The 17059-nt window shown below is 53.9% G+C and overlaps 1 long non-coding RNA gene across 1 annotated transcript in view; it reads right to left on the bottom strand.

Annotated features, from left to right (window-relative positions):
• Positions 1-2282: 2282 nt before the first annotated feature.
• Positions 2283-17059, bottom strand: part of LOC141976577 (uncharacterized) — an 84970-nt gene continuing 70193 nt past the window's right edge. The window contains exons 2-4 of the long non-coding RNA XR_012636134.1: positions 10005-10157; positions 3390-3526; positions 2283-2379 (exon numbers count right to left, since the gene is read on the bottom strand). This is a non-coding gene — a long non-coding RNA (uncharacterized LOC141976577). The remainder of the gene's footprint in view (positions 2380-3389; positions 3527-10004; positions 10158-17059) is intronic.

The following is a 17059-nucleotide window of genomic DNA, read 5'->3' as shown; positions in this document are numbered from 1 at the left end:
CGCCCAGTGCGAGGCTGGGGCCAAAAGGGCTTATGCCATCCTGGGCTGCACAAACAGGGCAATCTCCAGTTGTTAGAGAGGTTATTTTCCCTCGGTATTTGGCACTGGTGCGACCTCTGCTGGGATCCTCTGTCCAGGTCTGGTGCCCACAATTCAAGGAGAATGTTGATAAATTGGAGAGGGGTCAGAGAAGAGCCACAAGAGTGACTGAAGGACTGGGAAACATGCCTTATAGTGAGAGACTCCAGAAATCAATCAGTTCAGCTTCACAAAGAGAAGGTTACAGGGTGCCTTGATGACAGTCTGTAAGTACCTACACAGGGAGCAAATGCTTGAAAATGGGCTCTTCAGTCTAACAGACAAACGTCCAACACGATCCAGCGATTGGCAGTTGAAGGTAGACAAATCTGCAGAGCTCTCCAGGCCAATCACTAAACCCGCCAAGTAACATAGCCCGAGTGTGTGTTTTACTCACCTTTATCTTCTCCACAAGGAGGGCTTTGCCGAGAAAAGCTGACAGGTTTCTGTCTGGGTGCCTCGTGAGGGCGGCCCTGCTGATGGTGATGACACGATCCAAGAATTCAAGTTTCTTGGCCTCCTCCTATGCCCCGCAGAGATTAGACAAAAACAGGAAGGTTAGCGTGGAAAGGAGCTGCCAGTGGGAGAGATGTCAGAAAGCTTCCCCCTAGCGCTGCTCAGGCTTTGATATGCCGAAGGCCAGAAGGCCATTCATCTCCCAACAGGAGTGACTATGTGGGGAGGGCAGGGCAGCTCTGTGTGAAACCAGAGCAGAGAGGGAGCAGATCTCACGGGGTAGGTGTCCAAAGAGGAACTGCAAGATGGGGGCTAAGCAGCCAGACAGTCTTACTGGGGGGCTTGATAGAGTGGGAGGAACATCTGGGTGTGACACCCTGACACCCCAATATTCGCCACTGTCATCTAATTAGGATATGTTTGGTACCAAGTATGTCTTGTAAGGTATCATTCTAAAAGTCTTTCTCTGCTAGACATTAATGTCTCATTGGATTGCATGTGCTATCGTTGGATGTGACGTTCTGAAGTTCAGCTGTGTATGTGTTCCTGAAAAACACTGTGAGCTTCAAAACAGCCTTTCAGGTAGAACAGCAAAAAAGCCAAACACTGGCTCCTGGAGGAAATGCACAAGCATTAGGGCTACCCCAGGAACTGCGTGCAATAGAAACCTCCTCGAGATAACGCGACACAACGGGACCTGTTGGACCCAGGTCACAGCAAAAGAGTTTTCCAGCAGGTGGGAAGAGAAGATAAAAGGGAAACAATGACATCGCGGGGGGGACGGGATGGGACCTCAGACTCCCTGCAATAAGATACCTGGAAACACCTGAGAGACAAAGATTGAACCATGAGAAGTGATGGTCCCAGGCTAGAGAAAGAGATTCCTAGCCTGTGCAAGAAAACCTGGGAAATCCAAGCTGCAAAACCAAGGCAGCTTCTGCCTTAAGAATCTGCCAACCTGTTTATCACTCAGGGAGAATTTGCTAATGTCTATCCTATCTATCTGGTGTGTAAAGCTTCGTTTGTGTGTTTTGTTTATTTACTACGGTAATCTGCTTTGTTCTGTTTGCTATCTCTTATAACCGCTTAAAATCTACCTCTTGTAGTTAATTATCTTGTTTCTTGTTTACACCACAACCCAGTTTGTAGTATAAATTAGTAAGTGGGAGGAGGGGCAAAGAGTTGTTCATACCTCTCTCCATGTCGAGGGAGGGGGTGAATGTCATAAAACCTTTGGGTCTGTACTCCAAAGGAGGTGGGCACCAGAGAACTGGGACAAGGCCCTTCAGCTGAGTCTTCCCAGAGCTGATCTCAGTGTCTGTGTCTTTCTGCAGCTGGGTGTGGCCCTGCCTGTGTGTATGGCTGGAAGAGGCTTGTGAGCCGAGCCCAACAAGACAAGGTAACGGGGGCCCAGGCTGGCAGAACAGGCAGGCTCAGTGATAAGCCAGTAAATCAGGTGGCACCTCAAAGGGGGGCAACCCATCACGCTGGGGACTGGCCAAATCCAGTGGGCACAAGTGGGCAAGGGGCATGGTGGGTGCCTTTTGTAACTCAAGAGAGGATGTTTTTAAGATGCTCTAGTTTCAACAGGAATTATTTGGGGGCAGGTAGGTCTCTGGCCTGTGTTATACAGGAGGTCACAGTGGTCCCGTCTGGCCTTAGAATCCATGCCTCATCCGGAGAAGGACGGATGGTGCATGTGGACAGGGCAGTAGCTGAGAGATCAGAGGAGGGCTCTTGGTACCTGTTCATTGCCGTTGAGAAAGGCGTTGATGTAGTCTAGGGTCTCTTTCTCCTGCGAGTCTGGCCCCATAAAGCAGGAGGCATTCCCCCGTGATGGTGAATCTGATCAAAGACAGAGCAGTGGTAATACCTGAGGCTGCCAAGCTGCAGGCTGGGTGAGAGAGATCTTAGCAGAAACCCTTGCCCCCCGCTCCCACCCCAGCAGGGTAGCAGCCCCGATGCACAACAGGGTCTGGCACAGCCATCTCTGGTTTCCCCAACTCTTTGCTGCTCAGCCCAGCAAAGATCCAGTCAGAGCCCTGGTTCCCAGCTGCTACCCCACTTCCCCGCCGCACCCAGCATGCAGGCTGAGCCTGGGGACTTGGGGAGCGCCACACCTGGAAGGAGGCATGATGTCAGGCTATGAGTGGTGTCCCCACTCTCCGGGCCATTGCTGAAGGGGGCAGAGGGACTGGCAGTGAATCGGTCTGCTCCCAGCTGCGGGAGAGGGAGGAGCTACCCAGTCTGCACAGGATACGGGGACCCAGGGCCTCCCCGTTCTGCTTCCTCTGACTGCCTCTCCTGCCATCGACAGCCATGGGGTGTAACCTGGGCAAGCCCTGGGCTCCCATCAACAACCCCCCACCCAAATGCCCTGTGCTGTGCCATGCGTCACCCCCCTGCAAAGGAGCCAGCAGATGGGGCTGCAACATCAGGGGGCATCTCATGCTTTGGCCGGCGCCCTGCAATCCTAGGCTGAACAACCCACCGTGCACAGAGCATCCCCTTCGACCATTGGAAAATATCTTCCGACCCTGCAGTGTGATGGATGGGGGTGAGCAATTCAGTCAGTCTCCACCTGATGCTTCTGCTGCCGCCCCTAATGCCCCGATCAGATGTAGGGGCTGCAGCTGCTGCCAGCAGGAGGGGCCATTCCCCCCTGCCTGGGTTTTCCTGTCTCTCCATCTCATGGCAGCCCAGAGTTGTACAAAGGTGATGGAGTCTTCTCCCGCCACTGACACCCTGGTCTTGCAACCCCAACCCCCAGAGGGGCCAAGCCCCACCGCAATGCAGGGCCATGGCCCCTGCCATTTTTGCAGCCCCCTCCGCCCACCCAGGAGGCACCCACTCACCAGCATGGAAGGGCTGAGGCACACACAGCTCCTGCTGCTGCTGTGGGCTCTTCCGCGGACTCTTCCTTCGAGGAGGTCTCGTCTCCTCCCAGGCACGGATGGGTTTCAAGGGGACCTTGCGGACTTCCTCAGCCATCCTGCAAGAAGCCAGGACAAGGCATTGCTTGTGAGGGGTGAGAGGCGACTGCCCCGTTCAGCATCAGGGCCAGTCCACGTATTGCCGTTCCACCAGAGCCTACAGCTGCCAGCTGAGATCAGGGCCCTGGTGCCCCAGGTGCTGCAGACAATCCCTGGGCCGTAGGGCTCAGACTCTAACTAGCCAAGGCAGCCAGCAGGGAAACAAGCCAGTGGATGGCCTCAAAGTCACCCAGGCAGTCAGCAGTACAGGCAGGATTAGAACCCAGGTCTCCCGACTCCCAGGCCCATCCCACAGGGCAAACGGCCTCCCCCGGCTCACTCCCGCCTCTCCTTCTGCTGGTTCACAAACTGCCCAGCAGACAGGCTGCATCCAACCACTCAGGATTCTTCCTGCCCAGGGAAATTACCCTGATCCCTTCCCCCAGGAATCTTGGGGCCGTGGCAGGTCCCAGGTGGGGGAGGCAAGCGGGGTGGGGGAGCGGGGGGTGGGCTGGTGAGCAGCAGGAGTTGCTCTGACACCACCGTGAAGGGGAAGGAGCAGAAGGCGGGAGAGCAGCAGGCAGGCAGGCTGTGCCGGGGCAGAGCTTTGTGGCGATTTCGCAGCTCGTCTCTCCAAGGCCTGTGTGGGAGCAGCTGCTGCAGAGAATCCCAGGCCTGATTCCCCCCACGCTGGGTCTCCTGAATGGCCCCTGCCCTGGGGGGCTCCATTCCTCACCCAGTGTCTCCTGCTGACTCCCCAGCAGCCGCACGGCAGGTGTCCTAAGGCACCTCTAGTCCTCTCCAGAGCTCAGGGGGACTGGCCTGGCATCGGACTGTCCTGGTGAATGGACCAATGGCTCCGGGCAAGCGGAGAATGCCTGCTCCCCCGGCAACCTCAGTGCCATTCCCTCTGGAAGTGATGGTGTCAGCAAAGGTGCTGGAGGTGGTCAGGCCTCGAGGTTGGAGCTGGACTCAGGAGGCCAGGGCGTGGGTGGAGTGAGGCTGGAGCGAGAGCAGGGCTGGAGTAGGACGAGGGGCAGGGCCACCAGCTACCTCCAGGTCTGGGCACTTACCTGGCCCCACCATGCCAGTGGCTTCGCACACGGGTGTTGTGGTATTTAGGCTCTCAACCCCCCCTCCGCAGAGCAGGGAAGTGCTCTCCCTCGTTAGCTGAGGCCCGGGGCGGCGGGGACTCACCTGATCTCATGCAGAAGACTTACAGAGGAGCTGGGAACTGAACACAGCTCTCCTGGGTCCCAGCCCAATGCCTCATCTAACAACCTGTGCCACCTTCCCGTGCCTTCCCACCGGCCCTGCCAAACCCTCCTCCTTGTCTCCGTCCCCTCCGGGCTCGACTGGTGCGACCCCTTCTGTTGAGCCGCCCCAGACTCCCTCCTGTGCGCATGTTGCTGCCCGCTTCCTCACTGGCACCAGGCTAGACGGCCGGCACCGGGGCACTTGGCAGACGTGCGCCACCCAGCCAGGAGCTCGGGGAAGGCTCGGGGTGGTTGGCGATGCAATGGAAAAGCAGAGGTGGGCACTAGAAGATTCTCCTACCTGGAGTCAGGAGTGGGCAGAAGCCTGCGTGTAAATGGGCCACCCACTTTCTGCTGCCGGTGGCGGAGCTGGAACTGCTGGCTCAGCGTTCCCCAGCGGCACGTGCCAGCTCTCGCTCTGCCAGAGCCAAGCCTGGCAGTGAGGGGATGAGGCTGTGCCAGCCAGCAGGGGCGTGTCACAATGGGCAGGCGAGTCACAGGCCAGCCACTGTGTGACTCCCCAGCCCGGGGATGCCCCAGCCCAGACTTTAGGCTGGAAGGGACCGCTGGGCTCCTCTAGTCCCAGCTCTACAGACCCCAGGCCAGAGCTCCTCCCTGCGTCCATGCTATTGGAGCCAGGGGGTCTCTGGATCCCCGAGTGGGAGAATCAGTTCCTACCCAGTTCCTCCTTCTCGTAACAGTGCAGAACGGGGATTCATGAACTCTCCCCACCCCCAGCTCCCAGCCCACATGGGAGGCTCTTTCCACTTTCCCAAGCTGCCGGGTGCTTTGGCCATGGGGTGTAAAATGGTCCCATCTCTGCTTCCTCTCCCACCACTGCAATGACGCAGAAGCTGCTTTAATAGCAGCCCCCTCCCAACTGAGTCTCAGATCTTGCTAATGCTCAGTGCCATGACAGCCCCAGAAGATGATTGCTGTGGTGTGTGAGGAAGTGGGACTGTTCTTAATGTTTCCTATGAATAGTGTGGGGGTGCCTCAGTTTCCCCTAGGCAGTTCTTAAGTCTCTAGGTGTATGATCATTGCAGAGCCCTAGAGGGCAGGTATGTGCAGGGGTCTGGACACAGATAATGGCCGACACCCTGTTTCCTGGATGCTGATGGCCTGGCCCTTCCCCCCTGCAAGGTGAGAGCTAAAAGGGTTGCAGAACAAAGGAATCAGGTGACCTCCTGGCCCGGGAAAGGGACAAAGCCCAGAGGAGGAGGGGCTGGAGAGAGTTTCAGTTGAGGCTGGCTGGGGACATGGAGTGAAGTACAGACGTGGTTGTCTGGCTCACTACCTCCCAAAATGGACTCAGCTGAGGGGTCCTGTTCTCTGCACCTACAAGCTCTGTGTTAGACCATGTTCCTGTCATCTAATAAACCTTCTGTTTTACTGGCTGGCTGAGAGTCACGTCTGATGGCGGAGTTGGGGTGCAGGACCCTCTGGCTTCCCCAGGAGCCTGCCTGGGTGGACTCGCTGTGGGAAGCTCACGGAGGGGCAGAGGATGCTGAATGCTCCGAGGTCAGACCCAGGAAAGTGGAAGCTGTGTGAGCTGTTTGCCCTGCAGACAGGCTGCTCACAGAAAGGAGACTTCCCCAGAGTCCTGACTGGCTTCGTAGGGAGCAGTTCCAGAGCATCGCCCAGGGACTCCGTGACACGGGGGTCTCGGCCCAGGGGGAGGCAGTGACTCCTAGAAGCAGGGAGAGCAGCAGCACTGTAGATCAGAGAGGTCTGGCAATGCCAGTGGCTGTCTGGGGTCTGGCACCCCAGGCACTCAGAGCAGATTGTCAAAGGCCAAACCCCTCTCACCACCAGCTCTGTAGCTCCCCCTTGCTTTCGGTCTGTCTTAGGCACCATCCTGGCCCTCATCCCCCTGGCATTCGAGCACTGCCCAACCTCGATTGCATTTATTCTAACTGCCCCCTTCAGGACAGGGTCTGGCAGCTACCCTCACTGTACAGACAGGGAACTACAGCACAGAGGGAAGAAGGGACTTGCTCGAAGACAAAAAGAGCATCTGTGGCAGAGCTGGGAAATGAACATGGGTCTCCTGGGTCCCAGGATGGCACCTTCTCTTTCAACCTCCTGCCCCCTTCGTCCCTGGTTCAGTGGGAGCTGTGGGAGCTCTCTGGGGCACAGGAGCTGGCTGGTGCCCAGATGGAGCTACGTTGCCTATTGCACAGATCTCACTTTTCCCGAACATTGAAAATGCTGCTCCAACCATACCAGGGCCCACCAGGATCCTTGCAGTTGGTCAGTGCTAAATTGTGAACTGTGCCCTGGCCTCCCCGAGCGGGGCAATGGGAGAGGGTGGGGCTGGCCCAAGGCCCTGCTGCATTGCGGCTCACGCATACGGGGTCCCAGTGCTACAGAGCTCTGTGCCAGGACGGGGCTTTGTGGGGGTTTCGCAGCTCCTCTCTCCAAGGCCTGTGTGGCAGCAGCCGCTGCAGAGAATCCCAGGCCTGATTCCCCCCACACTGGGTCTCCTGAATGGCCTCTGCCCTGGGCGTCTCCATTCTTCACCCAATGTCTCCTGCTGACTCTCCAGCAGCTGCACGGCAGGCGTCCTAAGGCACCTCTAGTCCTCTCCAGAGCTCAGGGGGACTGTCCTGCATCGGACTGTCCTGGTGAATGGAACAATGGCTCCGGGCAGCCGGAGAATGCCTGTTCCCCCGGCAACCTCAGTGCCATTCCCTCTGGAAGTGATGGTTTCAGGAAAGGTGCTGGAGGTGGTCAGGCCTCGTGGTTGGAGCTGGACTCAGGAGGCCAGGGCGTGGGTGGAGTGAGGCTGGAGCGAGAGCAGGGCTGGAGTAGGACGAGGAGCAGGGCCACCAGCTACCTCCTGGTCTGGGCTCTTACCTGGCCCCATCATGCCAGTGGCTGAGCACACAAGTGTTGTGGTATTTAGGCTCTCAACCCCCCCTCCCCACCCCGCAGAGCAGGGACCTGCTCTCCCTCGTTAGCTGAGGCCCGGGGCGGCGGGGACTCACCTGATCTCACACAGAAGACTTACAGAGGAGCGGGGAACTGAACACAGCTCTCCTGGGTCCCAGCCCAATGCCTCATCTAACCACCTGTGCCGCCTTCCCGTGCCTTCCCACCAGCCCTGCCAAACCCTCCTCCTTGTCTCCGTCCCCTCCGGGCTCGACTGGTGCGACCCCTTCTGTCGAGCCGCCCCAGACTCCCTCCTGTGCGCATGCCGCTGCCCGCTTCCTCACTGGCACCAGACTAGACGGCCGGCACCGGGGCACTTGGCAGACGTGCGCCGCCCAGCCAGGAGCTCGGGGAAGCCTCGGGGTGGTTGGCGATGCAATGGAAAAGCAGAGGTGGGCACTAGAAGATTCTCCTACCTGGAGTCAGGAGTGGGCAGAAGCCTGCGTGTAAATGGGCCACCCACTTTCTGCTGCCGGTGGCGGAGCTGGAACTGCTGGCTCAGCGTTCCCCAGCGGCATGTGCCAGCTCTCGCTCTGCCAGAGCCAAGCCTGGCAGTGAGGGGATGAGGCTGTGCCAGCCAGCAGGGGCGTGTCACAATGGGCAGGCAGACGAGTCACAGGCCAGCCACTTTGTGACTCCCCAGCCATGGGATGCCCCAGCCCAGACTAGCTCTGGCCTCGCTGAGGCTTTAGAGCCTGTCCTTCCCCACCGGGGTCATGGGAGGGACCTTCCGCTCCCCACAGTCACAGACGTTAGGCCGGAAGGGACCGCTGGGCTCCTCTAGTCCCAGCTCCTGTAGACCCCAGGCTAGAGCCCCTCCCTTTTACCTTTATTCTTAAGGTAAAAGCACAGACCAGCCTGGCTGATGTCACAGGGAGGGAAGAGAGTGGAGTAGCTGGGGGCTGTGTGCGCAGCTGTCCTGGACTGTGATGTCCCATTATTACAACAGGTCTGGGGTTAGTAACTGCTGCAGAGAAGGGACAGAGATTGGCAAAATTTAAAAGTAACAAACTCAGAGGATCCTGACATTCTCCATCCTCTGAAGATGTGACTCTTCCTCCTGCCCTGGCCCTCCCTGCTGCTAGAACAGGTTTATCAGCAGCCAGCTAAGGTTCTCTCTTGTCTTTTCCCCACTCCTCTCTTTTTTTTGTCTCTTTTTACATTTTCTGTATTTTCACAGGGTTTGCTTTCTATTTTCTATTCACAAGCCTGTTTACTCTCCCCCACATGATTCCCCCACCCTACAGCCCTTCCCACATGCACCCCATCCAGTCCCACCTCTAAAACGTGTTCTTTCTATTTGCTCCCCATTAAGTCTGCTCCAGATGGTCTAATAGCACAACAATTTCACAGTTCATGATAGGAAGGATTGTACCCGCCTAGGGTGGGAGATTCAAAAATGCCTCCGTGACTGTGAAGTTTATGTCCCATGGAAAGTCACCTACCCCTGGTTATTACAGACTCTGAAACTTTCCTAAAGTACCTCCTACCCACTGTGCAGCATGTACATGACACACAATGCTAGGGGTTGAAGCTTTTGTCAGCATAAATTTACGAAGGAAAACATTAACTCCTCCTTTTTCTTTTTGGAATAATGTGGCCAAATCAAACTCAGGTGCATAAAAAAAAATCTTTGTAGGTTCATAAATTTTAAGGTGCCTAAAGACCAGCCTGATTAGCTAGCCTAACCTCCTGCTTAACAGATTTACACTCAGGAATTCCTGCATCCAGCCAATAAGTTGTAACAGAGCTAGAACAGATCTTTTAGAAAGCCGTCCAGTCGCCATATAGAGACACTTAGATATGTGCTGGATTCTCCATCATGTGAAAAGTTGTTCCAGGAATTAATTATCTCCACTGTTACAAGTCTACATTTAAGTTCCAGTCTACATTTGTCTAGCTTCAGCTTCCAGCCATTGCAGCTGGTTCTGCCTTAGTCTGCTAGTATTAATGCATGACACCATCACGGGTTCTTTCTCATTCCGCTCATGTCTGTGCATACATGCACATGTACAGTTAAGGGCATTAGTGTATAACACTGTGGGAACATCACTGTTTACTTGTGCTGAGTGGGGGTGTATTTTTGCACATGAAGAAGTAAAAATTATTCTTGCAAGTGGAAAGAGAGCAGGAGTGAGAAAGAGGGAAACAATTAACTCGAGTCCCAGAAAAGTTTGGCCAAAGGATTTGGCCCTGGGACTGTTTCCTTGAACCAAGTGGGGCTGCTTTCTAGGCATTACTGCCCAGCAGAATGACTGCTGTGTGATCCAGGTGAATGGAGTGGGAGGTGGACTCTGCAATCACTCACCCTTGGGTGAGCAGATGTTCCACTGGCCGTCATTGTCATAGTTGTTGGTGGTCATGCACCAGAGCCACTTGTCTTGGCTTCCCTCTCTAGTGCATGAAGAGTATGATTTCCCCTTGTAAATAAAGGAGAAGGAGCAGGTCGGAGAGCCTGAGTCTGAAAGTGAAACACAGAGAAATCAAAGACAGACAAATTACAACCACAAGTGGCATAAAGCAGTGTTGCCTTATTGGAATCAATAGGCCAGATCCCCAGATGGTGTAAAACAGCCACAGATAAAGTGAAACCCATGGAGTTATGCCAATTTACACCAGCTCAGGAGGGGAAGAGTAGGTAAATCTACAGTCAGCGACACAGGCACTTACAGGAAGTTCTTCATTCTGATTTCGGAATTGGTCTAATCCCCAAATTCATCCTAGTCCTTTTTAGAAACTGGCTCTGATAGGGTGTTTTTTAGTTTGTTTGTTTTTTATATTGCAAATGATTTACACCAGAAATGCCGTGGGATTTAGCTGCATCTTGGAACAAGGAATCAGATCTCAACCTCAGTTACTCCAAAGTCCATTTGGAGTGACCACAACAATTGTGATAGGAGTCCACCCAAATTCTGATCCCAACTAAGATCCGGATCCTATTGTTTCAGGTATTGCACAGACCCCAAATGAGATCAAGGATATGTGCAAAATGCTGCACAAACACATTGCAAAAGACAGTTGATGCTTCAGAGAGCTCAAAAATCGATGAAGCAAAGGGTGGGAAGAGAAACTGAGGCACAGAGAGAGGCTGTGACTTACCTAGCATTACAAAGGAAGTCACTGACTAAGTCAGAAATAAACCCCAGATGTCCTAACTTCAAGACCAGAGCCCTGGTCACTGAAGAGCAAAGAGACAAATACTTTCAGTCTCTTTATAGTTTTAAAGGGTTTAATTTTCATTTTTCCTTCTTGATTCTGTTTTCTCTCTCCTTTATGTTTCTCACTAAACCTCTACCCCAGTGGTCACCAGCCCCGCTGTGCCGCCAGAGATCACAATCAACTGGGAGATCCTCTAGGATCAACCAGTTGATCATGATCGATCGGTTGGTGACCACTAGTCTAGATAATATTTAGTCCTTCCTCGGTGCAGAGGACTGGATTAGTTGACCTATTAAGGTCCCTTCCAGTTCCACATTTCCATGATTTCTATGAATGGTGGTGTTAGCATCCAACAGGCTGTGGAATCCAGTAGAGCTAGGCCTTTGGGGGATTCTGTTCTGACTTTAACATGACAGTTAAAAGCATGAATTTGGTGCTATTCCAATGAATGTGTGTTTTAGGGTCCAAACTGTCTGTAAAATCTAATAGAACTTGGTCCTTTTGTGGTGAAGTGTTTGTGTTTAACCTGCTCTATAGCACTTGCCAAGTAACAGCCATGAAAACAGCACTGTTTGCCCAAGTGGATGTCTCAGGGTCCAACAGATCTGGGCTTTTTTTTGTTCCAATTTCTGTTCTCAATGTGCTCTGCAGCGATCTACTTGTGGGTGTGTCATATGAATACCTAGAATACTTCATTATGAAATACATAACACTGGCCCTAGCTCCCTGCATGCTTAAGTTGGTGTCTGTAAGAGGGTCAGCACCCACCTCTCACAAGTGCCCCCTTCCCTGGCTGATAGTGCCTGCAATCACAGGTCTTCAGCAAATCACCCCAAGCCACATTCACTGACCCCTGCTTCTGGGGTATACTGTCTCAGATTCATTTCCCAACCCTGGTAGGGGCTATAGCACTAGGGCTTCTTCTCAGAGGCCCTGCCTTCTTAAACAACCCATCTCAGTACCCACAGCTGGTGTCCTTTCAGCAGTCCTCCCTGAGCTCAGTCTGCAACCAAACCAGCAGGGCCAGGTTCTGGGCTCAGTCCCCCAGGCTCAGCCTGCCCGCACTGACCTGTCCACAGTCCTGCCAGGCACTTGGTCCTCCCTCTTCAAGCTTCATAGAATATCAGGGTTGGAAGGGACCTCAGGAGGTCATCTAGTCCAACTCCCTGCTTAGAGCAGGACCAATCCCCAATTTTTGCCCCAATCCCTAAATGGCTCCCTCAAGGATTGAACTCACAACCCTGGGTTTAGCAGGCCAATGCTCAAACCACTGAGCTATCCCTCCCCCAGGCAGGAACCAGACTCTCTGCTCTGCTGCTTGCCTTTTAGATGGCTTTTCTGGCACCTGATTGGTCACTCCAGCAGCCCCTCAGCTTGTTGCTCCTCTGCAGCCACTGTAGTTCTCTGCAACTCTATTCTGGAGTGCAGAGCTGCAAAGCCGTGAGGCCTCCAGCAGTGGGGCCCTGGACCTAGTCCACCCCATCACAGTGTCCAACATGCCATTAAGTACAATGGAAGCAGTCATAAGCCAAGTGCTGCCTTTAACCCGAGACATAACCCTTCATCTAACCCCAGACCTGTTGTAATAATGGAACACCACAGCCCAGGACAACTGCACCTGTATTCCCCACTATGGCGTCATGAAGGATCCTGGCTCCTCAGCCATCACCATAATTAGACTGAGACTCTTGTCTCTCTATGTTGATCCAGGTGTTATCCAGACCAGTGAGAGGCTCTCTCATCACCTGACCTGTAACCTGGGGTTCCTGTAATGCTTTGCTGCTGTAGCTCGCAACCTGGATCACTCACAAACAGCCACCAACATGCAGGTGCCCCTAAGTATCTGTATGTAACTGCCAGATGCTAGCCACACACGGCTTACAATCTGGCTCTCACCAGCCTCAGTGACTACTGCAGGGTGAACCCAACGCACTCCCAGTCATGTATTTACCCCCACAACGTGGGTTTGCATTGTCCAGCCCTCTCCTAGACAGTCCAGATGTACCAAGTCCATAAGAACATAAGAACAGACATACTGGGTCAGACCAAAGGTCCATCTAGCCCAGTATCCTGTCTTCCAACAGTGACCAGTGCCCGGTATCCCAGAGGGAGTGAACCCAGAGACTACGTGATGCTTGGGATGAGTTGTTGTCTGGTAGTTTGCTTGTTGTGTGCTTCCTGGATTGAAGTTCTAGTGTGGACTCTTTTGGGGGCAGCAAATGGCAGTTTTGCAAGGGCATGTGACAGTCAGACACATCTAACAAAGTTACTGTAAACATAGACCAATAGCCCCCCCCAACCCCCCCCCCAAAGAACTAACAAACAAAATATCCTGCAGGAATCAGAATAATGCAGGCAGAAATCCAGCAGTAGAGAGGGGACTATGCAGTTTTTTGCACTGAATGCAGCATGTACAATGACCTGCCTAGTGGGCAGATGGCATACGCGTGCACTCAGTGCAAGCAACTCATGGCCCTCAAAAAACCAAGTGTCAGCTCTTGAGGCAAGAGTGGCTGAACTGGGGGAGCTAAGGGAAAGAGAGAAAGAGGTACATGGAGGAGACTTTCTGGCACACAATAATGTGGTCCTCTCTCAGTCTGAAACCCTATTTGCTGTTGAGGAGGATGAAAGTCTCAGGGAAGGAGATCATCAAGCTGGAGCTGAGGGAAAGGATCCCTTACTTGAGACCCTCCTTCCAGATCTCAGGATGTTCTCCCAGACTAAAGATTCCCCTACGAGGAAAGGGACGCTAGTTATTAGGAAGAGACAGGCAAAAGTAATGGGGATTTGATTATTAGAAATACAGATAGCTGGGTTTGTGACAACCAAGAGAATCGCATGGTGAATTATGGGCCAAATGTGAAGGTTTTGGATGTACAAGACATCCAGATAGAATTATCTGCAGTGCTGAGGAGGAGCTGGTGATGGTACAGGTAACAACAATGACAAAATTAAATACATCATAAGCAGAAGTCTGCCAAATAAGCAGTGGGAACACTGAATGATTGAGGTGCTAAAGGAGCACTCAAGGAACACAAGGCCATTGTGGAGAGGCTAAATGAATTCTTTGCATCAGTCTTCACTGATAACTGATAACAATGAAAGTTGGTAGAAGGGGTAGGAAAAGGAGACAAAGATTGGATTAGTCCAAACAGAAATAGCTATTGATGCCACCAAACGTCTGTGTTAGCGTTGTGACTGATAAATAAGGGAAGGGTAGGGACTGGAAATCAATGGACCAAAGTTCGTGTGTCAGAAATTAGGCCTAATTGGTGAATGAAATAATGACTGAATGGGCTTGTAACAAAGGACAATATCCTGGATAAACCTTACTGAAGTAAGTTAAACCTTATTGAATTAATTTTAATACCTTTGTGGTCCATTGTATTCCAAATGCAATTGTTTCATGTGTTGTAGAATTATATGTAACTTTTCTAGGAGATGTGACTAATGTAAACCTTGGGAAATGTTAAGCACTTCAAAGAACTGGCTGGGACAATACGTGTGAAGTGTGTTTCCTAGCAGGCACATGGGAGGCCTTTTGAAGCTATGCCCTGAGGAGAAAAGCCCACTATCTGCTGATTAGCTGCACCTGGAAACCCCAGATCCAACTATCCAACTGAACTGTAGAAAGGGTGGTCTAAACTTTTCATGAGTGTGCTAGTTCTGAGCTGAGGCTGTTAGGAACTTGTGACCACAGAAGCGATTCCTTGGTGGTGTTTGAAGGACTAATCACATGCCAGAGCCCACGCTGCAGTTGGGGTGATCTCAGGTAAGATTACTAGCATGCATGTAGGTTCTGTTACTGTTTTAACATGCTTTCTCTGTAATGCTTTTACCCTGTGAGTTAATGTGCTTGCTTAGAAAGAGCTGGGTGCTAACTTATCAGTGTGCAATGACACTGCTGTTAGTCACTGAAGACAAGGCAAAAAGCAGCAAAAGCAGCCTGGAAACACCCCAGTCAGGAGGGAGGGAGACAAGGGTCTCTACCCAAGAGAGATGACAGCTGGGGAGCTGGGAACCTAGACTGGGTGCCCTTGCTGGACAACAGAGAGGGGAATACAGGTGCAGTTGCCCTGAATTTTGACAGGGCTATTTTGCCCGCTACCTCTGCCTGTTTGGAGCTTTAAAAAGGGAGATTTGGGGGACCAAACTGGCCGAGCAGACCCCTGGGATTCCCTGGGGAGAGGTTGACAGCTACTGCTTCACTCCAGAGACTCTGACTTCAGAGGTGGGACTCACTCACTGGGATGTCCAGGCCAGCACACCAGTGAGGAAAACCATCCTCAAAGCTGGATCATAAAGACCCCAGCTGCATGCACATGAGATCCTCCCCTGTCTTCCCTTCCCTCCTGTGCTCCTTTGCAGCCCTCGCTATCTTCGTCCCGTCCTACCCCCCTCTCTGTCCCATTCTACCCCCCTCTCTCTCTTCTTTTCCTGAGCCATTTTGCAAGAGTCACATTTCTAGATTTCAAGGCCAGCAGGGACTCTTGTGACCATCCAGTCTGACCTTCTACATAGCACAGGCCGGAGACCCTCCCCCGGCAAGCCCTGCATCTAACCCTTAGCTTGTGGCTGGACTGGAGCATGTCATAGAAAGACATCCAAAATTATCCAGTCCCCTGAAGGAAGCCCCCCTTCTTGTGTCTCTGCACGGCCCTTCCTCAGCCTCCTCCCGCCTGGGATCCTCCGTCACCTGTGTGACCCCAAACTGATACTGTCCATTCCAGGCCTGACAGACCCCAAACAGCCAATCCCATCCCCCCAGCTCCCAAACAGCCAATCACATTCTGGCCATCCCCACAGCTCGGAGAATGGAGGGATGCACGCCCCCAATGGGGGGCAGTAAGCAGAGCTGGGCAATGTGGGGCCGAGCCCCTCCCCTGCATGCAGCACAGGAGCAACTCGGCCAGTGGGTGGCACTGCAAAACCACACAAGGGCTCCTGCTCCCCATGCTGGCTCCTCTCCGTTCCCCGTCTCCACAGGCTCCAGCTCTGTCCTAGGCCACCCCACTCCAGTTACCATCTCCCTTGGTGGAGGGAGCCCACCCGCCATCACTGCCAGGAGTGGGGGTTGCCCAGAATGGGGCTGGCTCCCAGCTCCAAACACTCAGCCAGTGGGGTGGCGTAACTGGAGTGGAGGGGCGGGGGGAAGCTGGAGCCTGTGTTGATGGGGTAGCAGAGCCTGGGGAGCCCTACGAGGCAGCAGCTTTGCAAGCAGCCTGCAGCCCTTGGTGGCCTAGCTCACACACACACTGTGAGCTCTGAGCAGTGTGGCACTGGCCAGGGTCACCAAGCCTGGCACAGACCAGGAGGAAGATGCTCACTGAGGGGCTGAGCCAGCCAGACCAGCCTGGCTGATGTCACAGGGAGGGAAGAGAGAGAGTGGAGCAGCTCCCCCAGGGTGGGGCTTGGGATAGCCAGATTCAGGACTCAGTTGGGCTCCCTCTCCCACCCCAACTCTTGGGTTATATGGAGGAGCCAGCTGGTTTGCAGGGACCAAAGGTCAGTGTGGATTTCCCCTTCTCTGCCTCATGGGAAACACCCCATCTCCCATCTCTGTCCCATCCAACGCTGTGGGTCCCTCTGTCCCATCCCCCAGACTTTCCCCCTCCGTATACTAACCAGCCCCAGATGTTCAGTCCCCCCACAGAGGAGCCCCCTCCCCCAGCTGTAACCATCCTCACCCTCGGGCCCTGACCCTTCAGCTCTGCTGGAGACTTTTGCAGATGGGATCTCGGCACTGGAAAGGAGAGGGGTGCACTGTTCACTGTCTCCAGGGGGCACCCCAAGGCTCTATCCAAAGGCAGGGCACATTCTCGTGGGGCCCCAGTCCAGCCCTCCTGCACCCAGCGCTGTGCCAGTGACCCTGCCTCGCACTGAGCCCTGACTTCCATACAGCCGCCCATGGCCTGTCCCTGTGCTGTGACAGTTTGTGCAGACTCAGGGGATGAGGGTGAGGGGTTCACATGGCTCCCCCCAGCCCCAGGCACCTGAGCATTTACCAGCCTCCTGGCTCCCTGCCATTGTGCTGCCCATCCCCCAGCCTGCTCCCATCCCTGGACTCCTTGGGTAGCTCTGTGTCCTCTGCACCGGTCTCCCCTTCCCCCGCTCACCCTGCTCCCAGAGGGGGAATAAATGTGTGAAACACCCACCTCAGGACGAGCCCAAGCCGTATCTCCCTGCTGCTAGGGGGAGAGTCAC

This window comes from Natator depressus, chromosome 23 (assembly GCF_965152275.1).
Source record: "Natator depressus isolate rNatDep1 chromosome 23, rNatDep2.hap1, whole genome shotgun sequence".
NCBI classification, from domain to species: Eukaryota; Metazoa; Chordata; order Testudines; family Cheloniidae; genus Natator; species Natator depressus.
The sequence above is the reverse complement of the archived record's forward strand: the minus strand, read 5'-3'. Positions and strand labels throughout refer to the sequence as shown.